Here is a 9,754-nt window from a genome sequence, read left to right as displayed (position 1 = left end):
GTCATCTCAACAGTCAACACAGCTTCACAGCTCAAAAGGATAGCATCAAGTTTCAAGTTGTGAAGTTTTGATTAACCATACATCATATTGTCACAGGTCAAGTTCTACCTTAAGAAAACCTTAGGGGGCCCATGATTTTCATAACCATTAGATCTTGTTAGATCAATGGCTGATGTATTCGTGCTTTATGAAGATGTGTAAAGTTTAGCCAATGCAAGAATATGAGCTTTTGACATGTTTCTTGGTGGGCCAGGTGAATATGAGGTCCTCATCGCATCGTTGCAAGGGCTAACAACAAGGTAGGACTTTAAAAAATTAAGCAGGAAAACTCTCATGCATTCTTAAAAATGCGAACAATGTAAACCCACTTTTAGGAATCTAGGGAAAAAGGTCATTAGGGTAACATAATTTTTGGGAATTTTTTGTTGGGCATAACCAAATGAAAGACACATAATCCCTAATTTCAAATGCATAACTAGATTTTTCACTATAATTTTGCAAAATTTTAAAAATGTGAAAAACTAGGCCAACATCCTGAATATGGTTGACTTTTGAATGCACCTTGCATCCATATTTACTTCCATGATGACCATTGTACCTACTATCAAATCTCCTTGCAATTAGCAACCTCTAAATTCACCTTCAATTCAATCTATACATATACATATACATAAAAGAATTTCATATAACTAGCTAAATTTTGTATCTAAATAATGTAGGGAGCCATGATAGGATTTGTTTGATTCACAAACAATGATATTGCAAACCTTGTAAAGAAAGTTACAATGCTTAGTCATGTTGCTTATCTAGATCATGTTACTTCTGCCCTCTCAAGAACTGCAACAAGGATCAACCTTGATCAGGTACTTTTTTGTAATTCTTTATTATCTACATTTCTATACTTTAATTTATATGTATACCAACTTTCTTTAATGCTCACTATTTTCACTGATAGGTATACTTGGCTTTAGGCATCTACAAATACAATACATCAACATGAGTTGCAGAATCATCTATTGAATATTAATACAAATTTATGAATACAATACAATACAAATTTATGAATATCAATATTACATTTTACATTCTCTCTTTTATGCTGATTTAATAATTCTTTAAATTACATTTGGGATTTTCCATTTATTTTAGGGAAGTAGTAGCTAGAGATTTGAGGCTACGGATTTGTAGATTCTTCCAGGAGTTCAAAAGATGATGATCTTTAATTATTGGTGAGCATATAATAAGTTTTGATATATATTTCTAAATACTGAATGTATGAATTAATAGTATACATTTGAAGTACACATTCACTAGGAAGGTGTTATAGAGATAATATTGGATCTATACATCACATGGATGGATAATAGTGGTGTAGCGCAAGAAATATTCTTCCAAGATTTTGTGTTGCTAATTATATTTGTAGTTCTCATAGACATAATTCTTGTTAAATTAGGATTTTCCCCTCCTATTTAGGTGCCACACACATATAGGTTGTGTATCCTTAATTTAGATATTATGAACATTTAGGATGCACATTTGCAATTCAAGAACACATGAATAAGGTCATTATGTTAGCAGGCTACACGAAGTTGAATGAAAGGAGAGAAAAAAACCTCTGCTTCCAGTGCTCATTAACCATTTCCATTAATTAGGAATTTTTATTTCTTCTATCATTTAGACTACATATGTCTAAGCTTATGATTGTAGTCAACCTCTTTTGGTCAGAAGTTAAGCTTATGTGCACTACTTCACAAGTTGGGGAGCTAATAGGTGGGAGCCAAAGGGAGGAGTGATTGGAAGTTATTGAGAAAAGGTATGTGGTGCAATGGGTTGTCTATTTTTGTTCTTTGTAAAAAAAACTCATTTGAAAATTAATTTTTTTTCTGCATAACTTGTTTTTGATTTATGGTTGTAGCACTATTGAAGAGCCACCTTGAGTTAGCAATCATTGACAATATCTTAATTTGAGATAGCTACATTTACTTGGTTATTAGAAAAAAATTTCATGTTCAATTTTCAAAGGAGTATCCCTTCGATTGATGCAGATTGGTTCATATTCAATTTTTGAAGGAGTATCCATTCAATAGATGTAGATTGGTTTTGATCAATGCATTTCATCAAAATGAGCTTCAGAGTTTAAGTTGTGATAATGTGAAAGCTAACTAGAGTAGTCCATTTCACACCATTGCAAGTGATCAAGGTTAACATGGGGTCAAGATGGTGATGGTGTGGAATGCATTATTTGCACTATCACAAAGAGTTAAGTGCAAACCCTAGTCAATGCTACGTAGTTGTGCAGTCATTATTTGCACCATTGCAGGGTTATTTGTTGAGTTTGGAACCTTAGTTACAGTCATCAAAAAGTGATCATGACATCGCATGACATTAAGGGATTTCATGTTTGGCAAAGATAACTATCTCACAGCCTTGCACAGTCAAAAAATAGTTAGGCCCTAACCATTGCAAGGGTGTGAGACAGTCCATTTTATAATGTTCGCAAAGTCGTTGTAGTTAGTCAATTTTTTTCAAACAAAACAAGTTGGTCAAAATTTTGACCAATGCATCGATCAACATTGGTGGAACTTTTGACCAATCTTGGTGGCAATTTTGACCAAAGATTTGTCAACATTTCGACCAATGCAATGAGGTCAACACTGGTGGAACTTTCAACCAATCTTGGTGGCAATTTCAACCAAAGATTTGTCAACATTTTGACCAATGCAGTGACCAACACTGGTGGAACTTTCAACTAATCTTGGTGGCAATTTTGACCAAAGATTTGTTAACATTTTGACCAATGCATCGACCAACATTGGTGGAACTTTTGACTAATCTTGGTCATAATTTCAGCCAATGCATCCATCAGGATGCAATGACAAAAGAGTTCAATTTCGACCAAATAAATCATTGTAGTTCTAACACCTAGAAGCTTTGGTCAAAATTCTGATGACAAAAGTAGCGACAAATTAATTGGTCGAAAATTAGACCAACATGAGTCAAAATTTTGACCAATTTTTGTCAAAAAATGAGTCAAATTTTACTAGTGCCCCCAAGGCACTTTATAATGTAGTGTGAGTACAATAAAACACAAAGATGTCCAAGATCCCAAAATGCAATAGAGTGGCACTTTATCTCAGTGCACTTACAAAAATACTACAAAAGGATGTCAACAAACATCAAAAGAGACATAAGGCTAATACAATAGATAGTACAACCCATGAAACATAATCAATTCTCAGAGCTAAAAAAACCAAGATATCCATTAGAGTGCCAAAAAAAAAAAAAAAAAAGTGGGATGTGCCTGAAGAAAAATCTAGAAAATATAATGTCTTAAAATATGTTTACCGGAGTGCAAAATAAAACTCCTAACTTTGACAGCCAAAATAGCCATCAAAAGTGCACCAAAACTGAAAATAACCAATACCATTGGAACGGGCTCGAAACCAGCGTTTTAATGGTATCTTGTTTGTGAAAACAGAGTCCAGATGAGCAAGTTATGGCCAAAAAACTCAATTTTTGTGCCAAGAATTCTCAATTTGTGTACAAAAAAGCTCAAATTTTAAGCCAAAAAATCTCAATTTGCATTCAAGAAATCTTTATTTTCGAGTAAAAAAACTCGATTTGTGTGCCAAAAATTTGGAAATCGTCACCTTGGGAAATGTGTCAAATCTGGGAGCAATATTTTTTAGCCTCAAGTTCTAACTATGTCCAAATTGGACAAATTTTATATGAAAATAAGGGTTTTTGGGCACTCTGAGCTCAATGATAATATCTGTTTAGGCTCAAAGTGACCTAAAAATTAGTGACCCCCCCAGATTCAATACAAAATAACTCTGAAAAATGAAATCTTCTGCAAGAAAAAAGCATAGATTTGAAATCCAAGCCAGACCTCTCATAAACGAAACATGGGCATGAAAATATGGAGCTCTGATACCATGTTGAAGTTGATGAAAGATCAACCCCACAACTCCCAAGAATCACCTACATGCAAACACTTGCCACAAAAGAGAGAAGGAAAAAACTTTGGAGTCTGGAATTGCTAGGTCCATAGATGAGACACTCTTGATGAGAAAAAAAAGAGACTGCTATAATCAAAAGTGAATAAATAATTACAAAGAGAGATTGTCCTTATAAAGGAGATCGAAACCCTAAAAAGGTCTAAACTAGGTTGCATAATAATAATTAATAAAAGAATTAATTATTATATGCCTAAAGTTTAGCTTAAGTAAACTAGAGATAATATGTGACTTGATAATTAAATCAAAATTATTTTATTAATAAGGAAATATCTTAATACTCTAACATGATTTATTATTTTTGTGGTTTGCAACAAAGAAACAATCACAAAAGGAAATGGTTAGAGAAAAAAGAAGCTCTTCAATAACCATTTGACCCCAAAATGAAATTAGTAAATATTTGAAAAGGCTTCCATAGTAACTTCCTCCTAATATACAAATAACACCACTTAAATTATTTTAAAAGTGTTGTGCGATCTAATAGCTATTCTGGCTTTGATTTTAAGTAAAACATCCAAGATATACCTAGTAAAATCAATTCAAATTAAAAACATTTGATTAATATACATCAAAATTTTAAAAGTACAAAATTACAACATAACAACAACCAATCAATGAACACTCATCTTTTGTATTATCTTCTACTTTGAATTATGTAGTCAAATAATTTTTTGAAACTAGTATCATATTTTGATTAGGTATTTATTTATCTTTAGATTTTTTTCCTTAATTTCTATTAAACTTCTCTTAGAGTGCTATGTAATTCCATGGTGTGGAAATTTGTAACAGGAATACAAGATCCATTTATACAAGCTTGAAAGATTTACCAAGAAAGCCACTAACTATAATCAGTCGTAGACTCGAACAAGTTTTGCCAGTGGACATATGTAGAGCACTATGTTACATCTTCCAACAATACCATGTGGCCAATAAACATTGCTTGGATCAAATAGATTCTACAAAGCATTCCTAACTTATATTCTTCGTCGATATAAGTTGATTAAGAGTTTGGATACTTTATAAATGTGCCAACTTGAATTGCTAAATGTTTTTCTACAGTTGAAACTGAAGAGACTTTATATATATATATATATGGCCAATAAACATTGCTTGGATCAAATAGATTCTACAAAGCATTCCTAACTTATATTCTTCGTCGATATAAGTTGATTAAGAGTTTGGATACTTTATAAATGTGCCAACTTGAATTGCTAAATGTTTTTCTACAGTTGAAACTGAAGAGACTATATATATATATATATATATATATATATATATATATATATATATATATATACGTATATATATATACATATATATACGTATATATATATATACATATATACATATATATATATAAGTATATATATGTATATATACGTATATATACGTATATATATGTATATATACGTATATATACGTATATATATATACGTATATGTATATATACGTATATATATATATATGTATATATATATATATATGTATATATATATATATATATATATATATATATATATATATATATATATATATATATATATATATATTAGTAGTCAACCAATGTAGTATTAACCAACAAGCATGACATATTTTATCGTGACTAGTTTTGCAACATTGTTTGTTTTGCTCTGAAAAATTGAGTGCAGTTAGTTGGCTGCATTTTGAAAAAGAAAAACACAATTTGTTTCTATGTGATTAAAGAAAAAAAGATAGATTTGGTGATTAAATAATCTAGGGTCTTAGGGATGCAATTTGGAAAGGTTTGTTGGGAATTAAGATCTAACAAGTCCCAATTATTAAGAGCATTTTCAAAGAAAGATATTGTTTCTTGAGATATCTCTTCGAGATCTTCAAACAATAAACCTTGATTGTTTTTAATTTTAGTAATTCTATTGATACAAATATAAACATTTCAAGCATACTTCACGACATTGATGTTGACCATGAAATTGAGCTATAAATTGATATTGAACAATGACAAGGAAAATAGATATCATGAAAGAAACCTTTCAAATTATAGATGCAAATGTCACTTTTATTCATTGACTAGAGCTTGACTTTTCTAAAATAAATAAATATAATGTTGAGGGACTTCTAGGCGTGTCTTTTCCCACGCTCTTCTTGAATGGTATTGCATTGGTAATGCAACCTCACTATCATCAAGTTAAGATGCATGAATATGTATTACACTTAATACAATTCCATGATATAAGATTTGGAAACCACCCAAGGCTTTGCTATTTTGTATTGTATCTAATGATGAGACATCACAATCAAGGAATCTCTTCTATGTTTGTTATAAAAATCTAGATGACTGCATCCCAACAACCATTAAAAACCTTTGCACCACATACCACAATTGCCCAAGACTCAATTGGCTAAAGAACTGTTGCATTTTGGGTCTTTCTTTGTAGGGAACTCGAGTGTATTGGAGAATTTTTTTTGGTGAGCTTTTGAATATGATCAACTATGATCCCTTACTCTATTCTTCACATTTAGTGTCACAATACTAGATGGATAGAATTTCAATGATTGTTTACAAGGGGCCTTCCATCTATTCTTCAAAGTAACAAAGAACAAACAAACATTACTATTAATAACTTGCATACCACGTCCCTATTATTACATCAAAGGTTCACAAACTTCCACAAAGAAGTGATAGAAAACTTCTTTTGTATGACAAACTAGTGGTATAGATAAGAATTAAAAATGGATTCAAGCATAAAGAATGTACATAACCCAACCATTTATTATTTAAACAATTTGACTATGTTTATTATTTTTCCTTCTTTTACATGTCCTTTCATGTATTAAACTAAAAATAATATATGAGGGCAATTATCTTATATATGCTTTCACCTTTTGTCACTATTGGCCTACCCCTTGCTCCTTTGGGTGCAAGTGCTAGTATATTTCCTTCATGTTACTATGATTTTCAAGAGTGTATGTCTGCAATATATGTTAATGAAATAAATCAACACATCAGGTCACTTTCTTTTTTACCTTATCATGATGTTTTCGGGAAGAGGGCCGGAGGAAACAACTTAGAAGGACTTTATGGGCTTCACACTACTCTCTCTCTCTCTCTCTCTCTCTCTCTCTCTCTCTCTCTCTCTTTCTTTTTTTTTTTTAAAAGAGGGGTAAACGCTTTGACCTGGAGCTTTGAACTAGTGAGACCACAAACAGAGGACCTCATCACCATTGGATTTGAACCTTGATGGCAAGGATAACAACTTAACCATCACAACATGCCACTATTGGCATTCACATTGCTTTCTTCAACAGCTCTTTAGAACCACATTAATCTAATATTGCTATTTGATTGGCATTGCTTTTGTTTGTTCATCTTCTTCTTCTCTTGTTGATATTAAATAAATTTAGATTTGCCCATTGCAGATCATGTATGACCCATTACTTAACTACTAACTATATATAATTGTATATTTGAATAGGTTGAAATGAAAATCCACAAAATTTAAAATGTCTACAACAAACCATCCAGTCACAAAATCACGAAGTGATAAATATATCAAAAGTTTCAAGGCATAATATTTGAACACGGGCATAACTTGGCATGATGTAAGACTAATTTGTTTTTAGAGAATTTTACTAGAGACCTGTAAATTGATTTTGTTAGATACAACAAAGAACAAATGTAATGCCAAAATTGTTCCCGCGAATCTCCTTTGTTTTGCATTATCTTTCAATGCTTTCACCAGCAAAATAAATCGTTTCGGGCCCCCTTTGCTCTGTGTTGTCTTTTAGTGCTTCTCATAAAAAGGAAAAACTATCTGAATCTGCTCTATTTTGTGTTCATTTGATGTTTCTTCGTTATCTTTTAATGTTTTTCATCGACGAAGAAAATTGTTTGAATCTCCTCTGAAAACTGTAACAGAACACAGACGATCAGTCCAAACGAATTTAATTGCATCGACCGGAAAATAGAATGCAGGTGTTGTTTGAAAGCTAATTGATTCGTTTGTTAATTTCTATAGAGAAGGCCATCGTGGGCAAAGCATATAAAATGCCTAATCAAGACTAATATCATGCCAGACGCTTAGGGCCATGGTAAAAGAACATTCCAGAGCATGAAACATCTACTCACGGTAGCCCTAAAAACCTGCACGCGTGGAGTCATAGGGTTCAGTCTGAAATGTAAGGCAATAGGTGGGGCTCACTCGTGAGCAATTAAATATTTCGTATTCCCTAATATGACATCTGTCTGGTTTGTACACTCTGTATAGATTGTTGGCATGTGGCAAAAAAAAACTCATAAGTTGGTGGGGCTAAATCTAGCCCCCCCTCATTTTCACCCGCTCAATTGAGAGGATTAAAAAGTCGGAACTCCTATTTTGTAGGAAACCCAGCTGGAACATCTCTATCCTTCGTGGCTTACTGGAGTAGGAGCACCCCCCTGACCCTTAACTCTAGTCCGCTCACCACCTCCCGGTAATAATCTGTTTGGGGGCATATGCCCTATAAATTGAACGGGGGAGGGGGTCTTCTAGATTTTTGTAGGGGATCACGTATTGATAGTAGGGTCATCCATCATTATTATAGATTGCCTTTCTTGGCTCTGGGTGAGTTTGATGTTAATCCCTCCCATTAAAACCTTTTTTCCAAATTGGTGGAATTTTATAGAATCCACTATCTGCTGAATTCATGAATTTACCCTAAGGAGATTGACTTTCAGCAATCCAAGGCCCTAGGGTAGGCATTTCCCTACAACATTTATAGTTTTTTTATTTACTCTAACACACTACATTTAATGTATTGCATGGAAAGAAAGAGCAAGTGCCCCATTCCATTCAATTGTAGGGGTCATTGGGGTGCATGTTCCATAGTAGGGGACGTTGCCCTCTGCATTCAACATGATAGTATGAAGTCAGGTAGTATGAAGTAGGGGCCTGCCTGACAGTAATATGAAAGGGTTGGGTAGTGGTGAGGATAGTTATTGATAGTTAGGGCCCTTAGAATAGTAGGGAGTAGCGGGGAGTTCACACATCCATTTGTATACATTAGGCCCTTAGAATAGTAGGGAGTAGTGGGTGTAGCATGAGAAGAACCTCCCCACCCCTTAAATTTTTTTTATCATGGAGGCACTAGCTCCACAAAAATAGAGCCCAAGCCTCTCCCATAGGACCCTTGCTTTAACTTGGAATGATTCACATAACTTCATAGATGCTTTCCATAAATCCCATCTTGCATGCCCCCATAAGATGGTTACACTTAGAACTAATTAATTCAATCCTCTTGTGCCCAATTCTTCAACAACCTTCCTCTTAATGTTGTATTTTTTCCTTATTTACCCATAATTATAGTTTCGATACACTTCAAATAATTAATTTAAAAGTTATATCTATGCAACATTTACTATTCTATTTTATGCCAGGAGTGTCCGTGCAGTTGGGTTCGGCATCCTCGAAATGACTATGCACGGTCCCAAATAGATTGACTAGACAATTTGTTCACAAAAACATTCTACTCTAATTTTAAAATTAATTAATATGGTGTCCTTGCCCTTTGGCCATCTTATCTGCAAGCATGGAGGTCAATTTTGGTGCACAGGTTACAGGAGAACAATTAGGGCCTCAATAAACATGCATGAAAATCTTGTGGGGAAAATGAAAGGCAGGAAGAAGGAGAAAATGTCATAAGAGGGCTGTCAGACGGGATTTTTGTGAGAATTCTTGTTTAGAAGGGGATTTCCATGAGACGACAGTCGTAGATTGGAG

This window comes from Cupressus sempervirens, chromosome 10 (assembly GCF_028749045.1).
Source record: "Cupressus sempervirens isolate cs-2001-9-10 chromosome 10, ASM2874904v1, whole genome shotgun sequence".
NCBI classification, from domain to species: Eukaryota; Viridiplantae; Streptophyta; class Pinopsida; order Cupressales; family Cupressaceae; genus Cupressus; species Cupressus sempervirens.
The sequence above is the reverse complement of the archived record's forward strand: the minus strand, read 5'-3'. Positions refer to the sequence as shown.